Here is a 23,966-nt window from a genome sequence, read left to right as displayed (position 1 = left end):
ATCGTGATAAAATACAAATTAGTGATCAAGGTATTTCGTTGATTAGATCTATTATGGTGTGTATTAAATTACCTTTTCTCTACAAAAAAAGAAAAAGAAAAATAGGACCCGGCTTCAATAAGAAAACCTTTGGTTGTGCAATTTTCTATATTTTGTAGCAGATGAAACTTATTACTAATTTAGATCTACTTCAAACAATAACCTAAGTAAATTTAATAATTTTTCCTTCTCTTGCAGCAACGCTGAATGTTGTAAAGTTTTACAAAGCGATAAAGTCGCAGAGTTACTTAAAAACAGATAGAACAGGTTGAACATTTTATGACATAAAAAAAGAAAAATTTAAAAATTTCCTACAATATGTTAGTTACTTGCAAATGGTAACTCTAATTTGATGCAGGTTTACTATTATTTATGCAAAAGGTACGCGGCCAAATTCTGTTTGTATACAACAGAATTTTAACGAACATAAGAAGCCCTCAGAAAATCCATGTGAAATTAGTTTTGGTCATAGTAGGTGTAATAAGGAGAGCAAAACTTTATCGGTTAAAACAATCTATATAAAATTTTACATTCAAAATGCCAAACGCAATATTAAATCAAAATTATTATACAATATAACAAGAATGAAATCGCCCTTGAAATCTTCAAAGAACAACTGAACGAGGGAGAAAATATATAAATACATCATTTATGAACTAGTGCACACATAAGGCGAATGTAGTACACACGGTTGTCGTATTGTATACGGCTGATGTATAATTTATTATAATTATTAAATACATTGTATTATTAACATAATGAAGAAGCTTTAGCTCATTTACCCTAATTCTGTTGTTCTTTCAATTACGCATACACAAACTATATATACAATTCTGTTCTTAACAGACTGTTATCTTGTTACAATTCGTTATATCAGATTTAAATTTACAGATATAAAAATCGAAACGAATAAATATACTTCAATTAAAAAGTATAATTTAATAACAGATTAAGAAATAAATAATTTCATTAATAAGTAGAGGTGCAAAAGAAGAAATCGGTTAAAAATAAAACAGCTGCAGTACAACTTTTATAGAACCACCACAAAACAACTTTCCAACATGTCGTATGTATGCATCATCAACAATGGAAGTAGTGTGTGAACGAGGGATACACCGATAAAGGGAAGCAGAAAAGAGAGATAGAAACAGCTGAAAGAGAATCCCTTTTATCCAAGTACGCCCTTCAAAAAAATATACCTATACACCCTCAATATTTATAACACAATACAAGTAAAGAGACCCGTCTGAGGTATTAAACCGGCGTACACATAAAATAGATCTCATATATATACTTACTGTTAAAATACAGGTCGACTGTAATTAATGCCAAAAAACCGCTTCGAATACGTAAATGAAAATTGAACATATTTATCTTAACTGAAATACTATTAGCGAAATTTCGGTGAAAAATTGGACACCTTGGAGATTCAATTTAGTTTGTTTACAATTAAGTAAGAAACATGTCATAAACGTAACAAATTAGTTAGAATGATGATGATCATTATCATAGTGATAGAGTTATCTGCGCTGAGATAGATTCTTTGCTGTTCTATTTATTGTACTTCAAGCTAACCTTTTATGTTTTTAATAACTCCTTTTTCCTTTTAGGTAGTGCATAACGTTTATTCCACCTCTTAACCTTCTAACACTATTATAATCAATTTTTCTCCTCTCGTTCATATTCCAGACGATTATCTTTACTATTCTGAATCGTTTTAATTAAGCCCTTTACTTACGTTTACTTTCCCGATTACTTCATTCTTTTCATTTTGCTCTGCCTATTTTTCTCTTTTACACCCTACCTGTTCTTATTTCAAATGCCTCCAGTTTTTCTTTTTCCTTTTCCTTAGTTTGTTTCCTATTCATTCTAAACTCTTCATTAGCCACCAAAATTTATTTTTTATATTATTTTCCTTCTATACAATCTTCTGTCACAGAGAAACCTAAATATATATATTATTTCACTCGTTCAATTCTCCCTATTTTTGAGTGGCAATCATCTCCTGAAAAAGCAATGTTATCCGTACATCTTGTATAATTTGTGTTCCTTCCGATAAAATTTAACGGACTTCAAAGAATGAAGAAGTTTCCAATTACAACTAAAAATTTAAACGAAGACTTGAAACACACATCTTCAAGTATTCATGTATCGATTTTTTTGTAAGAAATTTTTTTTTTTCAATAAGTTCCTCTGATGGCGGGTAGTAATTATTTTCCGGATAAACAGGAAGAACTGAAAGACGATATGAAGATATTTTTATTTCTTCGTAGACTTTTTTGCCCACCGCTGTAACGCATGGTGAAACAAATTAATTTTTCTCCAAATAATTAAGAGAAAGTGATCATTTCATAAGGACCAATGAAACAGATTATCACCTTATCTTAGAACTGGTTATCTAATGACGTAATATATAGTCTCATATCATTATAATACAGTTCTTGTAGACATTTCTGTCAGCTCAGGGACTAGTGAGCGAGCTCTATCCGATCTCGTTGCTATGAAAAACCTGAACTGGGAACGAGACACTTATCGGATAAAACAGCACCTCCTAATCGTTTCTAATAGATTTATAGCGTAAATTAACTAATTAATATACCCCGTTCTGCCGTGAAAAAAAAAACAATTACACTGTCTGTCTGTATTCAATAGAGGATTAACCTCACTAATTCACGTTTGCTATTTCGAACGTACAATAAATAAATGTATTATTGTAAAATAGTTAAATTACTTTAAATCCTTTTAATAATTAAAGAAAAATGTTGATTCAACCAATGACTTAATACTTAAAAAAAAAATCATCATCTATGATAACTGGTTCAGACCGAAGTAAAAAGAGAAGCTAAAATTATATAAAATTGAATATGTAAAACTAGTACACTCAGTATAGTTAGTCAACGGGGCTCTTGCCCAGGGGCAGTCGGCCTAAATGTGAACGAGGCTAACAGAGCTATAGTAGTACTACTATGATAAAATTAAAAAAAAAGTCTTTTTATATGTATATAAAGTACAGTGATGTACTAATATACATGATAACATACTGTAAACAAATTATACTTTTGGATACTAATATAAAGTGAACTGGACAGATCAACAGTACCATTAATATTTCTCTCTTTCTATATGCGCCCGCGTTTAACACGAATATAACAGAGGTTATATTCAAAGTAGGCAAAGGTTATCGCGGAATATAAACAAGATAAACAGACCGAAACAAGATCGTATCAAAATGGAGATGAAATCATATAATAATCCGAATACGTTTAAGAGACTTGAATGAATGAAATAGCCGGTTAATATAAAGAAAGGTCGACGACAAATTTTCTTGAAGAGCCACAATTTCAAAGATATTTTGGTCCAACAATGAAATCATGAACGACTGAAGCAGCAGAAGATAAAGGTAAATAAATAAAGTCGTACACCTGTGTATAGAAAAAATAAGTACCGCATCACGCACGCCAGGTACGTAAAACGGAAGTAAAATCGGTTTAATGTCAACGAACAAAAAATACGCAATTCATAAAATATATAAAGGCAATGTATGAAATTTAAAAAATACAGGGTCATTTTATTACTTACTTCTAAGTTTTACAGGCCGATGTGACCCCTGGCCACCCGAACGTAGCCCCGCCATCTTCTGCCTGTTTTCTCAAATTGAAAACGCCAAGCGTGCTCATGTCACGCTCCATATCATCCATCCATATATTCCGCGGTGTTCCTTTTCTTCTATTGTTTCCTTCCATATCCTACATCCCATCTTCTATTTTTTTCCATTCTTGCCACATGATCCACCCGTCTAATTCTTCCCGATTTGATTAAGCTTACAATATCTTCATTTTCCAGTAAGTCATTACTTTCAACATTATTTCTCGCTCTCCATTCTCTCAGACTGGTCCAGTGATTTTTCTCTTAATCTTTCCTTCAAAATCTCTCAGCTTCCAACCATCATTCATCGTCAACACCCACGTTTCAGAACGATAATATACCACAGACCTTATTACAGTTTCATCTTGGTTGCGCCTGATAAGAGACGTGACTTAAACATCAACTTCATACTGGCATAAAAATCCCTGTTACTCGCCATTATCCTTCTGTTTATCTCATCGACACTTTTCCACTACTACCTATCAGCACACCCAAATACACGATACTCTCAACACGCTTGAAAATATAATTTCCTATTTCTATATCTCGTGCGTGTCTTTTACTTGCTGATGGCGATATCTTCATATAGTTAATTTTAGCTTCATTAACATTAACCCACACCTCTACCGCCCTCATCCAGCAAACCGAATGCCTCCATCAACACCGTCCTTGCCATAATGAAGACACCACCCGCATATGCACACACCTGCCACAGTCTGTTTATGATCACCCCATCTTCCACCACACCCCCCCAACCACCTCCTGAAGTGCCACAATAAACAAGATTGTTCACAACGCATCTACCCGTCTCGCTCCGGACCTTTTTTCAAAACGCCTTCCCACAGAATTACCCATCTTCACCCTTCAATATTTTTCAAGGGTTAATCATGATCAACTTAAAACGTTTTAATGGTATACCAAATCTTTCAAATCCTTGATAATCTTTCCTTGCTATCATATACTATCAAAGGCCTGATGACAACAAGCCTTCGTAGTCAACAAAGAGCAGAGGCAAGACAGTATTATATTCCCCAGATTTTTCCACTGCTTGCCTTATCATGAAGATGTGGTCCACTGTACTCAGTTCCCCTTCTAAAATCACACTGATAATCACAGAGAACCGCTTCTACAAACCGAGTAAGCTTTTGTAATAAAATATTTATAAAGATCTTATATACTATACTAAGCAAGGAGACATCCCTATAATTATTACATACCATCTTACCACTCGTTTTAAAAATCGGGCAAATCAAACTTGTCTTTCATTCATCAGGTATCCCTTCGTTTCTCCATGTAATCAATATCAATTTATTAACGTCCCGCTTCACTCCACTACTTCCACATTTAATCAACTCATTCACTACACCATCATTCCCAAGAGGTTTATTATTTTTTATCTTGATATTGTAGCTTAACATTCGTCCCTGGTAGGGGGTCCGATACAACCAAATCATTGCTTTACGTGCTGTTACTGACTCCACCAGACTCAAATCTAATCCTCCCATTCCTTCTCTTCTGTTATGGTCGCTCGTCGCGGTAAGGCAGTTATTAAGTTGTTCCTCCACATCATTCTTCTCCTTCCCATTCAAAACCACCTCAAAAAGCTCGGTCCATCTCTCTAAAACTTCATCATTATCGACAATCTGTCAACCTTTACCCTTACCGCCATTCACCCTTGACTGATCACTTTCTAAACCAATCCACCTCCTTCTAAAATCTTCGGCTTTGATTTCTACCACAAAATGCCTCCATTTCTTCCACTTTCCTCATCATTGTATTACGCTTCCTGTATCTCAACATCGACTTTACAGTTCTACTCGATTCATTGTATTTATTCAGAGCACTTCTTACATCCCTTTGCCTAGCCTCATCTTTTTCCCTCACCAACACTTCACGCTTCTCATCATACCAATCATCACTTCTTCACTCTCTGTCCTCACACTCCTACGGTCTTCTGAGCCACCCTTTCCAAAACTTTCTTTATATTCCTTCACTGACTTTCCACATTTACCTCCTCCACTGTGTCTCGCGTCACTTCGGCAAGCTCCTCGTTCACATTTTCTTTATGAATATCGGCCAGCCTTGATCTAATCTTGACTCTAACCAAGAAATGGTCAGAGTTGAAATTCGGCCCTCTCGTCTCACGGACATCTAAAAAAAATCTCCAATGCGTGTTAAGCTGTGACTAAGATATTATCAAACTGATCGACTATAGCCGGTCCCGGGACTTTCAAAGTTCCTAGATTTATCCTTTTATGAGAGAAGCCTGTGCTCTTCATTTCCATCCTACTACATTTTGCAAAACCAATGAAGTCATTATTATTATGACTCCTCATCCAGAGAATACCGACCCGCAACAGACCTTACCGGCGGTTCTCTCCCTAACTTAGCATTCAAGTCCACCAGTATCATCACCATGTCATACTTCTGATTCTATTCACCTTCACCGCCAACACATTACAGAAATCCTCCTTTTCCCGCTCCTCCGTAGGAGTATACACAGACATTATAGTAACATTTCTAAATTTATTTCTCTGTCTAATAAAACACAACCTTTCTGACACTGCTTCGAAACTTAACAGCCTTCTTCTAATTTTTTTACTGATAAACCATTTAGTACTTCATACGTTTGTATACCCTTCAAAAGTTTCAGGTTTGATTAATGTGGAAAAAAATTTGAGAACGTCATTAAATCATTTAATGTTTTTATTTTTAATGAAATTTATTTTCAAGGACTAGAGACAATTTTTATGCTACTGAGCAATAATTGATATGAAATCGAACACAGGACTAAATTATAACTGCACGTTAAACCAGACAGAAAAAAGTCATGCTTATTATAATTCCTGGATAAAAAGCAACAAATAGTCAAATTTCTTGAAATTTAATGATAATAAGACTAGAGTGTACGAGAGCAGGAATTTAACAATCAAATCAACAAAAGCACATCTAATATTCACTAAAAAAAAAAGTAAAAAATTTTACACAAAAACTAAAAATTGTAAAAACTTCCTGACAGTAGACTGACAACGGTGAGAACGTAGCTAATGTTCGATAATTTGAAAAAAATTATTGAGAAAATAAATCAAATTATTTTTTATTTTTGGTGAAATTTATTAAAAGTAATGCTTACGATGAACAGGGGATTTTCTACTCTAACACTTTTTTCCAATTATTTTAACGAAAAGATAATTGACCGCATTTGTTATCTGAATAATCTCCCTCCTCACTCATTTTTAGAAACCCAGAGGAAATATCAGTCATATTTGATTGAATGGAAAAAATCTGCTAAAGACACTACATGACTTCCTTGAACGCCAATTAAATTACATATACAATTTGTTTTTTAAAATGAAAAGTACATAAAATTTTATTTCATTAATAACTTTTGAATTTTTCATATTTTTTTATTTTTTATTATTGAATTATTATTTATCGTAAAATTAATAAATTATTTATTTAATTTAAAAATAATTATTAATAAATCAATATATTTAATTTTAAAAAAAAGTTAAAAAAAGAGGAATAAGTCTGATTCGAACCAATGTGCCTTCCCCTTGTAAGACAAAAAAATTTCATTAATTAAAATTTTGTTTGGCTGTAACTCTGGAACCAATGAAAATAAGCGCCACTTATTATATATCGTTGAAAAGCTCTCAATGAGAGCTTATTACTGCAGTTAAGAAAAATTCCAAAATCCAAATTCTTTTTATTTTGGGTTTTTTTTTAACACTTTTGCTTCAATAGATTACAATCAAAAGCACAACTATATGTTACAGCAGTCCTAAACCCAACATTTCAACATCCGTATACATTCATACATACGTACGTACAGATATCACGCCGATACTAGTCAAAATGGATTCAGGGATGGGTCAAAATAGATAGATATTTCCGTTGAAATCTGAAAACCGATATTTTTCGCGATCACATTAGTTCCTTGTACGAAGTACAAGGAAATAAAAATCACTTAAAAACCCAAAACAGTTTCTTTTATTTTTTTGTAAATTTTTTGAAAGCTTTAAAAAACAATTTCGTTTTATGATTTCCTATTTAATATCTATATTATCAAGTCATCAATTCTAGTCTAACCGTAGAAAAATAATTTTAGAAAAAAGATATGAAAAAATCTTCGATATCTGTTGGCGGTATTATGTAGACATGCACATTAAAATATTTATGAAGATCTACGCGGATCGGCACGTATCTCTTTTCACCTAAAGGATTAAGAGAAGAGGTTTAATATTTTATTAATGAAAATTTTGGATTTTTAGTTTTAGGAAATTAGAGAGATTTAAAAAAAAAAAATTTAAATTATTTAATCTTCATAATAACCATCAAACAGATCGATTATATTTCATGATCTTAAGTTAATTTTAATTATTATTTCATTTACTATATCGAATTTATTGCTATTGGTTTTAAGCACTTAAGCAACAACCCGCTTGATGAATTTCAAATTATTTTGATTATCAAATATTTTTTTCTATAGTGTCTTCTTTCGCCATTCTGTTTTTGTAACCCAACATAACCCGAGTGCTATAACAGCAGTTAAGAAAAATTGTTTTTTACAACTTTTACTAAAATCTGCGTAGGAGTCATACATCTCAATTCCCCCCCGAGGGGAGAAGATCCCGCCCTGTAGCGTGTCAGGTCGCTACACCACCCCCTCCGTTCCTTGCCAGCAATGGCTTTAACGGAGGACATCTTGCTTTCAAGCTGATCACATTCCACAGTGTTCAGCCCGGCCACGGTGAGATGCCACCGATGCAGATGCCTCGAGGGACATCTACATCAATAATCCGCCACGAGAGATAGTAATGAGTTCTGCCTTCCAAAGAAGACAGCTGACACCTAACGCTACCACGTTGCCCTCAGGAGAAGGTTGCCCCCGTAGGAGTTATACAATTACAATGCCATAAATGCAAAAAACATACATGTTTTTCATCAATATTAATCTATTTCTGCGCCAGGTAAAAATATATTCTTACTATCCGATCGAACCGAAGCTGTGAAAGTCAAATCCTAATGTTATGCAACTCTAACCTAATAAGTAAACCCTTAATGTAAGAATTAATGTTACCATTCGTTTATCTATTTATCAATTATGTAATATGTCTATCTCTAAACACTTAATCAGAACCCGTATACACGCTACATCTCAGTTTAAGGGAATCTTAAAAACTTAGGGAATTACAAAACTTGACGGACACATACTTCTTTTGGGAGACAAGGTACGACTCGGATGGAGCTGAAAATGCGGCTGGTAAATTTTACCGACTTAAATGTTGAAGAAATCATCAGCGATTTATTCTCATTAGAAAAGAGTGAAATTAACTAAATTTTGAAAAATATTGAAATTTACAATATGTATGGAATAGATGCATATTTCGATTCTTACGTTAAAGTAGCAATAAAGGAGTTCGGGGTAAAGAAACCCAGAATACCTATACCATTTTTGAATGATTCAATAGTTTCTGGAGGGAAAAACTTTATCTGCAATCAAGGTAAAAATATGCCTCTGACGCGGGCGGGTTAGGTGTCAGCTCACCACCGGAGAGGGACATTAAGCTCTATTACGGTAACAAATGTACATACTTAAGTCCTTAAGTACGAAATGTTGTCTGTTTTTAAATTTCTTATACGTTTTAAAATTAATAGAAGAAAGATTTGCGCCAGAATCAATTAACTACGTTCGCTTAAATCGTTCTGAAAATTTCTTTTACCACTAATTTTACCGAACGTCAAAAATAATTGTACGAGAAAATTTATACAGATAAATCCATTACCGGATAAACAGTAAGTCTTAATCAAAGGAGTTTGAATTTCACTCATTTTCAATGTAGTACAAATTTCCAGTCGCCGAATAAATCACATTTTATAAGAGGCACGGTTATAGAGAAGGAAAATTTGAAATAACGACATAAACTGACGCATTGACTAATTTCAACTAGACCAGGCGTGGCCAACAGTTTTTGCCTCCGGGCCGAATTGGAAAGAAAACTTTTTTCACGGGCCGAACGAAATATTAAAATTAAAAAATGTTAAATACAAAAACGATTCATCTATGTAAACAAAATTTTATTATGGAATATGTTGTATTTTTATTTAGATTCATTAAAGAAAAAGTTTGTCTCAAATATAAGTTGTGCTGAAGATTACTAAATATTTCTCTGGCAAGTTTTTTAAAATTTTCGTACTTTCCATTATTCAATTGCTTATTAAAAAAGCTAAATTGAAAAATTTTTCGCGGGCCAAATAAATTCATTACGCAGGCCGTATGTTGGCCATGCCTGAACTAGACGCATCTGTTTAGAAATTGGAGTACTACTTTTCCGTTGTCTTCAATTTAAAATCTTTACCAGTGGACTGCCACCTGGTAAAAAAAAAAAAAACAAATTTTTGCATTTACTTTTTCCCGACAGATATAATTTTAAAAAATACTTAATTAAAAAGGACTTTTTAATGTTTAAAATTCATGTACAAATTAAAACATTATTTGTTTTAACTTTAACCGGATTGAAAGATTTCAATCTTTTTTATTTAGTACGATCAAATCTTATTAATTTCAAAGATGTAATTTTATTTTAATAAAATCATTATTTTTCAAATAATTCCTTCTTTTAGCGCGAAACTAAAAGAATAACAATTAGTAGACGTACACGATAGAGTACTACGACCTTTGCAAGAGAATGCCATTTATTTAACGATTGATTCTCAATTGGCAATTAGTTACAAATAACTAAATCGACTGAATAAAAAACAAAGGAAACTATCTGAAGAAACAGGCAGTGTAACTAACTAAGTGAATGTAACCGCCTGGGGAGACCAAAAATGGACACCGATGAGGAAAGATCATTAAATATACTTACGACATACGTCGACCCCATCGCTCACCGATTCAGATATGTGTCCTTGAATAAGTTTTTCAAATCACGAAGTTCGTAGGAAGATAAAACTACAACCTTTTAAGCTACAACTTAATTCAACAACCTTTAAAGGGCAACAGTCGTGTCAAACTTGAGATTATATTGTTGGGAAAACTAGATACATACCCGAATTTTTAAAATTCCATTATATTCTAAGATAAACGCACTTTAAATGTTAATGGGCCACGTTAACAAACATGAAGTCGACAGTCGAAGGAATACAGACCTTTTGTTTTAGATAGGAATTTTAGGGACATGTTAATCAAGAGAATTCTACCAGACAACCAGAAAAATGTGAAACAACTAAATAACTTAGGATTTCAAGGAGATATAACATAAATCTACTAGTTATGTCCTACTGTATGAAAAATTTTAAAATAATTTCCAGAAATTAGGAAGGTAGAGAAGGAAAAATATGGTGGACTAGCGCAGATGTAGTACTGATTAAATACACAATATTAGCTGATGTAAATCATTATGACAATTTTATAATAATATTGTTAATAGCTTGTAATACGTTCACTTTTGCCAAGCTGTTAATAATAATAATGTTAATAATAATGTATCAGTTTGAAACATGATTCAACTATTATATAATCTAACGATTATTTTATTCTACTATCTATAAATGTGTTAATAATTTGTTACATTAAATGTTTGTTTTAAGTATGTTATTGAATGCAATAAAAAAATTGTCCGGTACGATTTCTCTCCTTCAATTTTTTTTTACAATTCTAGTCGGCGATACCTTAAAATCAGGAGTAATTATCGAAAAATGGATTTCAATTTCTGTTTAATTTTACTTGAAAATTATGTATTACATGATTACCTTATAATTTATAAAATTGAAATTAGATTAAAGATGGCGGGTAGAAATTTTTTAAATTTTTTATAAGTATTATTTTTATACCTGTGCACATCTGCACTGTTATCTCCGTCATATCATACAAGTTTTTTAGTAAGAAACAATGTAACAAATTTTCTAACATCCGTATACAGATTAACGTAAGAGTAAAAAATGCAACCATTTTTTAACAGCATTCGTTATTTTCATTATCGATAAATAAAGACACTAGAAATAGGCTAAGTCCTTTAGCGCATTTTATGTAGTTTACGGTTTAATAAAGGAAAACTAATTACACAGAATGCCGAACTTCGGCGGATTACATTTATAATTAATATAAAATAACAATTAAAAAAAAAAAAAAATTGGTTTAGTACCGCTATGTAACCTCCTCAAGTAAAAACACCAATCTTAATTATTTATATAGTTAGTTAATTGATACAGTACTCAAATAATACAAATTAAGTATTTACACCATTAAGTATTTATCAAGGTCATTAAGTAACAGCTTGAAATACAACTTCTTATCGAAGAATAATTCTCAGAAAATGTAAAACTTAAAAGTTCTATTAATTAAAGTTCTTATTAGTTATTCTTATTATTAGTTCTTATTAGTTAAAGTTCTATTAAATAGAGAAATTAATTTCGTGCGCAATTTTTAAAAAAAAATTACCCAGTTTATTTAATCAATCCAGTTCGATCCGTATACTCGATAACATTAAAAATGAAATCGATCTCAAAAATATCACATTTGCAAAAGAGATATCACACTTCAAAAACTAATGAATAAATTCAAAGAAATCATATTTTTTCACTTTTAAGGTATTCATAAAACGAATACGATTTTTAAGATATATATAATTTGAATCGCTAAAATAGAAAAGCGACATCGATTAGTCTGGATGGATTAAAATACTTTTATAAAAAATAAATATTAATGAATAAAAATATAAATATTTGTAATATTTTAGTACATACTATTATTCGTTGAAGTCGGTTTTTATTTTATTTTTTATAAATTATTTTATAAAACCTTCTCTTTTTGTACTGACTGAGCAGTCAGCGGCTAAAAGTGTAGAGAGCCGTTCGGTTTTTTAGTATTTTTCCTTAGATTATAATTGGATTTAGTTAAAAATTATAGGGGACCATCCGAAAATATACTCTTTCGTTTAAAAAAATGATCAAAATCGGTTTACTTGCGTAACAAACATAAAAAAAATTGTCGAATTGATAACCTCCTTTTTTGAAGTCTGTTAAAAATATACAACATCTGTACTAAGATCAAACCAAACCTACTTGGATTTTGAAATATATAAAAAAACGCGCTAATTTTGTTATAATTATTATGACTACGTTTCCATCCATCCTATATCTTTGATGAAAATAATGTAGGGCTTAAAAATCACCTTCATTTCAGTGGGCTTGTCATGCTACATTTAATTCAATGGGGAAAACATTTAACGAAAAACCACTTCAATCCTCTAGTAAGCCTGGTATGAGAAACTTGTTATTCTTGTACATGACTATACCATTTTTGAGAGTGACCAGAAACACATGTCAAATCCGCCTAAAATTTTATGGTTACAGCTGGAACTTAATATACACGCATACTTTCATTAAAATATAACACCTCAGGGTTTCTTCAAAAGTGAGAATGAGTTTTCACGATAAAACTTTTGGCTGTAAATTTATTGTTTAACGCCAAGTATGAATAATATACAGATACAAAAAAAAATTACAACTTACCATCGCACAAATTTATTATTCCTCCGTTACGAAATTTAATGTTAAATTTCCTTTTATAAATAATACTGTTCAAAAATGAATTACTTTTTAAAAATTCTATACCGATTTATTATTTATTTTCATTCTTTTGCATCAACAGTATTATTTCATTCAAAATTGATATAATTTTATTTGATTTTTCTTTTTTTAATATTAATATGAACCATAACTACTTCCATTTTTTTTTAGATTTGTGAAATTTCTATGATTTAGGTTTTCCACAATATTCCTTGAAACCGTACTAAATTTTAGGAAATTGTCACAGCAGTTATATTTGTTACCCCTAAAGTAACGTATTTACTCATTCTTTAATCGGATTAAAAGATAATTATACATTATATAGATAAATCAGGATCTACTCTATAGAATGAAAATGGAACTTTACTGGCATTTGAATGGAAGGATCGAGTAAGACCGTCGGGAAGACCCTGAACAAAACAGTACCGTGAGTATTTTTTAATAGGTAAATTCTTTTTTTATCTTATTTTTTCAGATTGTTATTGTTAGAATAAATGCGGTTACTGCTTTAGCCTGAAAAGTACGAGCAATGAAATGCTGTACATTTTATTACCCAAAAAGGTGATTTTTTTTTATACCCAAAAAGTTTTCAAATAAACGAACAAAAAGACAAAACAATATTTTCAAGAACGGTATACAGGAAAACAATACAAAAGTTAAGGATTTTAAAGTCATTACCGATCAAAAGATTTTCCCGCATGCGTGCAAAAGTGCAGGAATAGAAGAACTACAAACTTAATAATAAAAAGGGAAAGGGATATGGAGATAAATATAAAATAAAATTAATAAAAAGTTAAAATAAAAAAGCTACTGTGTATGCACACATATTTAAATTCAGTAACCGAGGTAAAGAAAGGAATTCTACCAAAAATACACAAATGAAAAATTCAGAGTAAAGCCTAACAGATTTAAGAAATTGAAATATCTTGTCAGTTTTGGTCTAATCACCATTCAAAATACCAAAATTCCATTAAAATGTCGCATAATGTTCACGGTCACGGAGAATGTGATGAATCATAAAATAGTGTTAATTCATATTACCAAATAAAAAAATTAATTAAATACGAGTGAATACAAGTAATAGAAGAAAGTGTCGGGATGATGTAAAAGTAAAACCTATATTTGTATTAAAATAATAATTTTAATACAACAATTTGAATAAAATAATTTTGAAGGGTAAATTGAATTATATATATATATATTAAATGAATATGCAGATAGTTCAGGTTTATTTAATTATTATATATCTTTAAATCATCAGTAGAGGTATACTATTTTTTATTAAATTAATTTTAAACAAATTATCCTAAGATCTTTTTGGTAATTACAAGTTTACTATAAATAATAACATAAGCATAACCTCTTGCTTACACGTCAAAGTTTGTAGGATTGCAGCATATATAACAATTTTATTCTCGTTTGTTATTTTAGAACGATTAAATTTGTAAATATCATATCACAAAGGTTTTGTAGCTTTCTTAATGACATAAAACACTCATATAATTTTATACGAATTAAAAAAATATGGAAATAAATTAATCGGTATTACAAATACGGTAATTGTAATAAAATAACTTTAAAGACACTTTTTAATCGAATTAAGTTATTTTAGACAAAGAAGTAATTCGAATAATAAAAAATTAGCCACTCATATGTCAATAATACAGTCTTCTAGAACATATATATATATAATAAAATGCGTCATTTCCACATTCTATTCACGTCGAACTTACGCTGCAGGTTCAGTTAATATAATATATTGAATACTGTTATAAATATTTTATCAATTAAACAAACGAATAACATTTTTAAATTTATATTGATGTCTTTTAGAGCAAAAGAAATAGATTATAAAATTAGGCTATTCCGTAAATATTTATTATTAATAAGTAAAAACTTCAAGATGCTAAAATTTAAAATAATCTTTCAAGCTGTAACAATACAAAGTATTTGTACTAATAATCTATGGGAAATCAGATTAGACCGGTATACTATCTTCGCATAATTACATCATTAAATGTTGCCGTTATTACTAAATTTTATTTAATAACTGGCTACATTAATATCTCATGAATTAACTAATTCTTTAACGTCAAGTAAATAAATAATGTTACGTACAAGCTAAAAACAAAAAAATCAATTCAAATTTCATTTTCAGTTACTTGTGTGTATGAATAAACCTTCAGAAAATAGAATGTTACCGATGCATATTAAACTAAAAAAAAAAAATTAAAAAATATGCATTTGAACGTAACCAATGCATGGATAAAAAAATTAAACCTTTTGTTAATAGATTTAAAAAAATAAAAGGAATAAAAATATAAATCAGACTTAAAAATGTTCTTAAGTAAAAAATAAGTAGTTTAGTAATTCCTACTAAAAATTCAACATTTTAAGTGAGCACCAAAAGAAAAACTACTAAACCTTAACTTGATACGAACTTTAAAAATTAAAATTAAAAATTTTAAGTTTTAGACAATTTAAAAAAAATCTATTTTATTATTTTTTAATTTAAAAAAATATTAAAAAAATAGTAGACCTTAAAGAAAGAAGTCCTCATAAACAAATACGTTAGCAAGAAGGGAAAAAGAAGAGTTAAATCTTGATAGAATTCAGAAAAAAAATTCAAATAACATTACGTAAAAACTAACCAGAGCTAAAGCTGTCTGGAATACTGTAAAATATTTGTTATATTTTTAACTCAAGTTTTGAATTAACTTTCTCGAAGTCTTGTTTAAACATAAACTGGATTCAGTAGCCTATGAATGAGGTTGTACATCATTAAGCTATACGACTCTAATTAACTACTAGTGTATAACAAATATCGCTCAAGTGTCTATGTGGCAATGAAATTTTGAATTAAAAAAAAACTTTTAAGTGTCTGAATGAAATTTATTGTGTACCAGTTGAAGAACTTCCTTAAAAGAAAAAAAAAGAATAAACTTCCTAATCGGTGCACTGGATAATAATTTATGCTTGGCAATACAGAAAATATAAAAAAATAATTAGTACAGATCGAATTTATATATAACTTCTTCCTCCTTTTACTGAAATTTATAAAAAAAAAATCTGGCCATGTTTCAGACTTATCCGACATTTTCACAGAACTAAAAAATCTAACATTACTCTTGGTGTTAAAAATGATTATTATCCACACTGAAAAATCTTTTAAACCATTAAACATAATAAAAATACAAACAACTACAATAATTTATTTATAAGGGTGCTCTGTTTAAAATAGCATAGATAATTAACGTAAATAAAAAGGCGTTACAACCCTCTCACCACATAATGGGCTGAAAAATATCCTCACCCTTTCATTTAGTTACACTCGCTTCATTTAGAGAAACAAAAATTTCTAAAAACTCAACTCGATAACGCGAAGAAAAAAATGTATAAAAAAAAAAATTTAATCACAGTTCTCATTAATTCATTGTTTTAATGAATTTTTCAAAAAGTCTGTTTTATTAATATATATACATATACACACACTTTTAATTTAAAAAAATAGCAAACCTTAAAGAAAGAAGTCCTCATAAAAAAAAGTGGGCAAAAAGCGCAAAAGACGAGTTCTATCAATTTTTGATAGAATTCATAAAAAAGATTACAAATAACATAAAGCAACAACTAACCACGGCTACAAAGCTGTCTGGAATACTGTAATATTTATTATATTTTTGCCCCAAGTACTGAATTAACTCTCTTGAAGTTTTGCTTGAACGAAAACAAAATCAGAATATTAATGATATTTCTTTTCCAAACAATTTTTTAATACAGATTTCATATGATCTTATTTTTTGATAAACTATCGTAACGAGTAAAAATTTCAATCCTGTTCAAAATATACACCTCCTTTCTATCTCCGCATTCCTTCATCTATTTAAAAAATTATTACAATCAACTGCCTAAAACAAAATCTCCCACATTAAATTTCATGGCTGAATCAAAAACCGCTATTGAGAAATATACTGAAATATACAACATGCAATGTACAATTATTTCAAAATTTGTACCCAAGATTTTATTACTACTAAGTTTCAAAAGAATGAGAAATATAAAAATTTATGACATTTAGGATTATAATTACAAATAATGTTTTTTTAAATACATATTTTTTACAGCTTCATTAAAAAATGAACCCTTTTAATAACAACGTTTTGTTACTATTAAGAATGTTGAGGTGATATAATGGTGAGGTGACATTATTGTTATAAGAAGAGAAATTTTGAAATTCTAAATTTATCGCCTCGGTCTCTGGCCACCACCTTTCTCTTTTTCTTTTTCCTGTTTTTAGCCTCCGAGAATTACCGTTCAGGTATTAATTCAGAGGATGATATGTATGAGTGCAGTCTTGTACTCTCTCGGCCACCACCTGTCGAACGTGCAACGTTCACAGCAGCATAACTTCACAAACAAGGGATGGAACCACCTCACAGATCTTACTAAATAAAGCTACACAAGATATTGTTGAAATATTCTGATTATTAAACAATTTACTAAAAATATTAGAAAAACAATAAGGTACCTAAAAATATATGGAGAAATTGTTTAAAACATCTTAGTTACTGTAACAACAATGTGACTGGAAAATCTCCTATTACATCAATTTCATTGAAATTCAGGTATGTTGTAGTAATGTATTTGAAATTGACCATGTAAACATTTTATTTTATAAAGTTTGCTCGAGTCGTTCCTAAGTTAAGCTCAATTATTCCAAGATTTTAAAATTTTGTGGCTCGAAAATTTCCAAAATTACTATCAATTTCATTGAAATATAGATATGCTGTAATAGTGTATCTGCAGTTGTGCATGTGAAAATTTGATGAAGATTGGTTGAGTAGTTTCTGAGTTACGCTCAAATTATAAACGGGTCAATCCATTTTTAGTGTCCTAAAAAAAAAAATAAGCTGGTTGCTTGACCAACCCAACAAATTAACCCATTTGTTTCCTCCATACTTCAGGACCTTAAAAATAATTTTTTTTTAATTTTTTATTTAAGCTGTTTACCTGTGACGACCATTAATCATAACTAAAAATTATTGGTCCTGAAACAAAAAGCAATTTATTCATATTTTTTCAAGGTAAAAAAAATATTGGCCCAAAGGTTTATTTACCATCTCTCTTCTTTCTATGAGAAAATTACCAATAAAGTTGAACATTAAAAACGATGAAATTTCACTTTCGGTCATTTTTTTCAAGAAGTACGGATGGCATATGGTTATTTCTTTATATGTAGGTATATCTTAGTAGTTTTAAATTTTTATGAATTTTCGAAAACTAATTTTTTTTAAATGATTCAAATGTTGACTTCAAATAATTCTGATGGAGCTGGTGACAAAAATCTCAAATTTGCACATCTTCCAGTGTTTTTGTAAACGTTTACGGCAAATAAAGTACGTCTGTTATGTATTGTACTAACATAAAAGTTATAACCTCTCAAAAATTATGAAAACCCTATTAAAAGAGATACCATTTTGACTCACTAAGTACGTGAAGGAGGTCTGACTCTTGTCTTCTTTACACCTTACATTTTTTATATCTTAGTCCCTATGTTGTTGAAGTTGACGTTTTCAATATTTTAACAGTTTTTTTTTAAATTATTAATGATAGGTCATAATTTAATTCTAACTTAACCAGTACCAGTAACCTAATACAACTTTGATTCAAAAATTCTTGTAAAACTTAGAAAATACAAAATTAATAAATAAAAAAAGAGAGTAGCTCATACTGTTTAATATATCAAATTTCAAAATCGTCTATATAACTACTACTATTCAATATTTTTATTTTAAACTTTCTCCCCAATTCGGTATCAAATTAAAAACACATATTCCAAATTCCTTAATTTTGTACCGACTTAAAAAACGTTCATCAAAATTGAACAGCAGACTTTTTTTTAAATACGTTACAATATTTTTCTTAAATTTACTTCGATGAAATTTTTTATACTTAATTTAAAATATGGATAGGTTATTAAAAAGAATAAAAGCCTATTTGACAAAAGCCGACCGCGAGAAAAACAAAAACCAAGAAACCCTATGATTTCTTTTACAATATAATGTAAAATATTTATAATCAACCAGATTAATTATGTATTTAATTGCAAACGGCTGAAATAAAAATAACTAAGTCTGTTATGTAATCTTTGGATATTGATGTGAAGGTGCTATCTGCAAAACAGATATCATGAAATTATTCTAGAAGTTAAACGAAAACCTATAGTTTGGATTTAAAGCATAAAATTGTACAGAAAAGCACAAATAATTTTCTAAAGTATAAAAAAATGTTACCATGTAATAGTTAATCATACATATCCTGATTAACAGGATACTAAAAGGGAAAATCGAAATTAGTTTGGTAAATAAATCCACTTAAACGGGTAAGCAGATTTAAATTAATTGTGCGCGCGCACGCACACTATATAATTACAAACTAGCATCTCCGTCGCGGGATATGCTATATAGTTACTTGCGTTTCCCGTCACGATCAATTTTTTTAATTTTATGTTTTTTAGTCAAGTAACCGGAGACGGGTGCAGAGATAGTCGTATAGTCATTATTTCCTTATCTTGGCCTTCCAGGTCACTCTCAGTACTGCGTTTAACGTCAGCCGTTATAAACATTAATTCTGTGACGTTAAAGCAGTAATTACATAATGCTGATAAAGCGGTGAAGTTTTTACAGGAGAAAAAATACTTCGCAATCCAAGAATACGTGCCAACGTCCACGATATGAGTCACTTTCAATAGGAATAATAGCAGCGTCGGGCTTGTAATAGTAATAAAAAGGAGTTCCGTGAGTAATAATATATAAGAAAAGATAATTATTTAAGCGAATCAAAATTGCCACTGATCAATCAATCAACTGCCACTGATTGGATGAACTAGACAAACTACATGCCTGAAGTTTGTGTAGATATCATATTAAGAAATCCAATAAAAATTGGTGGTTCAGGAATTCATGCTGGGATGAACGAAAGTCTGTTTTCTCGGCGTAAAAATTAAGCTGGACGTGTTCTACCTCAACAGTGGGCTTTTGAAGGCTATTGCCGTAAAAAATGTTTTATGTACACGGTGGAAGAAAGGTCAGCAGCAAAATTACCACCTATAAATTAGAAGAGTATTTTACATGGATCAATGATATTATCAGATTGCTGGAACGCTTATAATGACATCTACTGTTACCAGAACATTAACAGCAAAGCACTGTCAACCTTACGTATAATTTCGTTGATCCTGAAACTGGTGCTCACACGCAAGGAATTTAAAGTGCTTAGTGTTTAGCAAAACACAGAAATAAAAAAAAATGATGAGGAGACCATATGACTTCCTTGTACGCCTATTGAATTACATACACACATTTTTTTTTTTTTTAAATGAAAAGTACATAAAATTTTATTTCATTAATAACTTCTAATATTTTGTCATATCTTTTTATTATTATTGAATTATTATTTATCGTAAACATTTTTTTAAAACTCAAATATTAATATTTATTAATAAATAAATATATTTAAACTGAAAAAAAGTTAAAAACAAAAAACAGGAAATGAAGTCGGATTCGAACCCTTGTGAGATCCTAATATTTTATTAATTAAACTTTTATTTGGCTATAACTCTGGAACCTATGAAAAAGTACCACTTATGATATATTGTTGAAGAGCTCTCAATGAGGGCTTATTACTACTACACTTAAGAAAGCCCACAATCCAAATTGTTTTGGATTTTGGGCTTTTTTGGACACTTTTGGTTCAGTCGATTGTAATAAAAAGGGGAGGTGCACAACTAGATGTTACAACAGTCCTAAATCAAAGATTTCAACACCCTACGGATAATCGTTTTTGAGTTATGAGAGATTACATATGTACGTACCGTACAGACGTCACGCCGAAACTAGTTTTAATGGATATTTCCGTTGAAATCTGAAATTTTTCGCGATCACAATACTTCCTTTACTTCGTACAAGGAAGTGAAAAAGGGTGGCACAGATCTTAATCTACTCGACTCTCTTTGCGAGTTCATGTAGTGGCGGCGTAATCAAAATAAGAACTTGTTCAAACATACTGTCAGATATTGTTGCCTATTGGGCACCCGAATAGTAATGGCAGTAATGTTTTGATTATTTAAATAAATTATTTAAATTTTTCCCCATTCTTCACCCCTTTCAATGTCGAATTTCAAAAAATCTAGAAATTGCTTTTTAGTTATTCACATGAAGATTAAACTACACACACATATTAAAAATTACGTTGATATCTTCATTTATTGCAGAAAAATTAATAGTCTGGTTTCAAAAAAAAAAACTATTTAAATTCGGAATTAAAAGAAAAATCTACAGATTGTTTTTTAGTTATTTACACCGCTTTTCATTGATAAGTCACGCACGTCAAAAATAAGTTGATATCTTTACTTATTACAAAGAAATTTAAAAAATCAGTAACCCATTTTAACCCTTTAAACTCGGAATATCAAAATAATGTAGTAAATGTTTTTTACATATTCATATTAAGATTACGCACACCAAAAATCAAGTTGATATCTTCATTTGTTACAGATAAATTAAAAAATGTAGTAAATTTCACTGTTACTCCACATTAATCCTTTAAACTAATAGTTACAAAAATTCGTTCTAGTGTGCATTTACAGCGTAAGAACGCGTAAACAAATTTTCATAAATTTATCTGCAATAGGTTTTGCTGGGCTTTGATTATGAATCACTCGCGACATTATATATATACAAATATAAATATGCGTGTGTACAAACACATAGAAAGTTTTTTTTTACAATTTAAATAGCAACTCCAAGCATTTTTAGTAATATTGTTGCATCAACTTTAGTGAACTGAATACGAATACAACTTTTTAATAAATATTATTTTTTGGATTTAATGAAAAGTTAACGAAATAAATCCATTTTACCAGATGAACCCGTATATACTATCTTATATGTAATGTAACAATACACAAATTATTTTAAAAACGCAATCCGTATTTTAATTTCGAAAGGAAAGTGAAGGAAATGCAGCGTAAATTAAACCATTTTATTGCGATACTACATAATTTAAAATAAATAAATGGTATTAAATTTTATGATATATTTAAATCAATAATTTCTGTTTGCAACCAATAAAGCTCATAAAAATTACTACGTATACGCTATATTCAGCCTATATGAAATGGTGTTACTTGTCTTTTGAAGATGGCCGTTTTTAAATCTTAATAAGTATTATCAGTGAAAATGAGGAAAGACAAACGGAATGATAAATATAAATAAATAAAACAGTACGTGTAAGGAAATTTAATTTATAAATTATTAAAAATAATATTTCCATATTTAGTTCCATATTTAAGGGACTAAAATTTATGTTAGTATTAATAATAATAATGATATTAATAATTAGGCTGTACATGATTATGTATAACAAAGATAACGAATGACGCACAATTTTATTTAACAAAAATTGTTATTCGCTGCAATAATTTAAGGTTAAGATTGTGGACTTCAATACACAGAATAAAAGTGGAAACAACACAATCTCAATATCACTGTATAGAACAAACAATTCATGAATAAACATATATAAACCATATTAATACCACAACAAACATAAATATGTAAATACAAGATACATCGTTGATTTAATAATTTGTTTTTAATAGTAAAATAAAATATAGGAAAAAATAAAATAAGAAATAATTCTCTTACCCGTAATGAAACAATTGATAGACCTTGGAATGAAAGATCGGCAATAAAATGTCTATGACGTAACACTAATTGTAGTTCAACCAGCCAGCCAGCCACACCGAACTCGGTTGTACAGTATTCATATAACTAGCGCTACTTACGGATATCACATCAACTAATTCCAACTAAATTACAAAACAGAAATCTCGACGAAATGTAACAATTCTAACACTTTCCTAACCTAAATAAATGTATCATAGTTTTTTTTTATACATATTTCACGTGACATTACTTGCATTTTTTTTTTTTTTTTTTTTTTTTTTTTTATAAAAGCAAGCTCTGCATTTAATTAAGTGTACGATTAAAAATTTAATTAAAATACAATCGACTGACAAAAACGTAAAAATATATATTTATAAAACCAAGAATATTATTTTACTGCAGCCATATTATACTCTGATAAATACCACCACCATAGCACTACCAACGACCATCATTGTTACGCCATACTATTCATGTTTATAAACAATATTTACATAATTAATTAAAACGTTGTTACTAGCCGATTATTAACTAAAAACAAGTTTTAAATATAAACATTCAACAGTTAGTTTAAAATACTTCACAATAAATTCAATGACTCACTTCGAATAGCCAATAACATACAAAAACAACATTATTCAATACATTCACATTTACACTAACCTAACAGATAGTTACTTCTCTAAATTCATATTATAATTTTTAGTTAACCTAACATCGCCATTTTTCCTCCATAAATGCAAGTATACAACGAAAATTTGTAAATAAATACAGAATAAAAGAAAAATTTAATCACATATTCATTAATAATGATAAAAACACCGAATAAAAAATAAAATCCATTCATCACTGTAAATAACATTTTTAATGCAGAATTATTAAACAAAAAAATAAAATATATATTTTTTAAATATTTCACACGCTAATGGGGAGTGCTAAAATAATAACCTTTTTCATTGTAAAACAGTTTTGAAATTTAGA

The 23,966-nt window shown here is 29.7% G+C and overlaps 1 protein-coding gene across 4 annotated transcripts in view; it reads right to left on the bottom strand.

Moving 5' to 3' along the window:
* The window catches only part of LOC142319563 (uncharacterized), a 251,526-nt gene extending 228,295 nt beyond the window's left edge, over positions 1 to 23,231 (bottom strand). For all 4 annotated transcript variants that reach the window (XM_075356973.1, XM_075356972.1, XM_075356976.1 and 1 more), the window contains exon 1: positions 22,965 to 23,231. The gene's annotated coding sequence lies outside the window, so the exon portion shown is untranslated. The remainder of the gene's footprint in view (positions 1 to 22,964) is intronic.
* Between the last annotated feature and the right edge of the window lie 735 nt (positions 23,232 to 23,966).

This window comes from Lycorma delicatula, chromosome 2 (genome assembly GCF_047948215.1).
Source record: "Lycorma delicatula isolate Av1 chromosome 2, ASM4794821v1, whole genome shotgun sequence".
NCBI classification, from domain to species: Eukaryota; Metazoa; Arthropoda; class Insecta; order Hemiptera; family Fulgoridae; genus Lycorma; species Lycorma delicatula.
The sequence above is the reverse complement of the archived record's forward strand: the minus strand, read 5'-3'. Positions and strand labels throughout refer to the sequence as shown.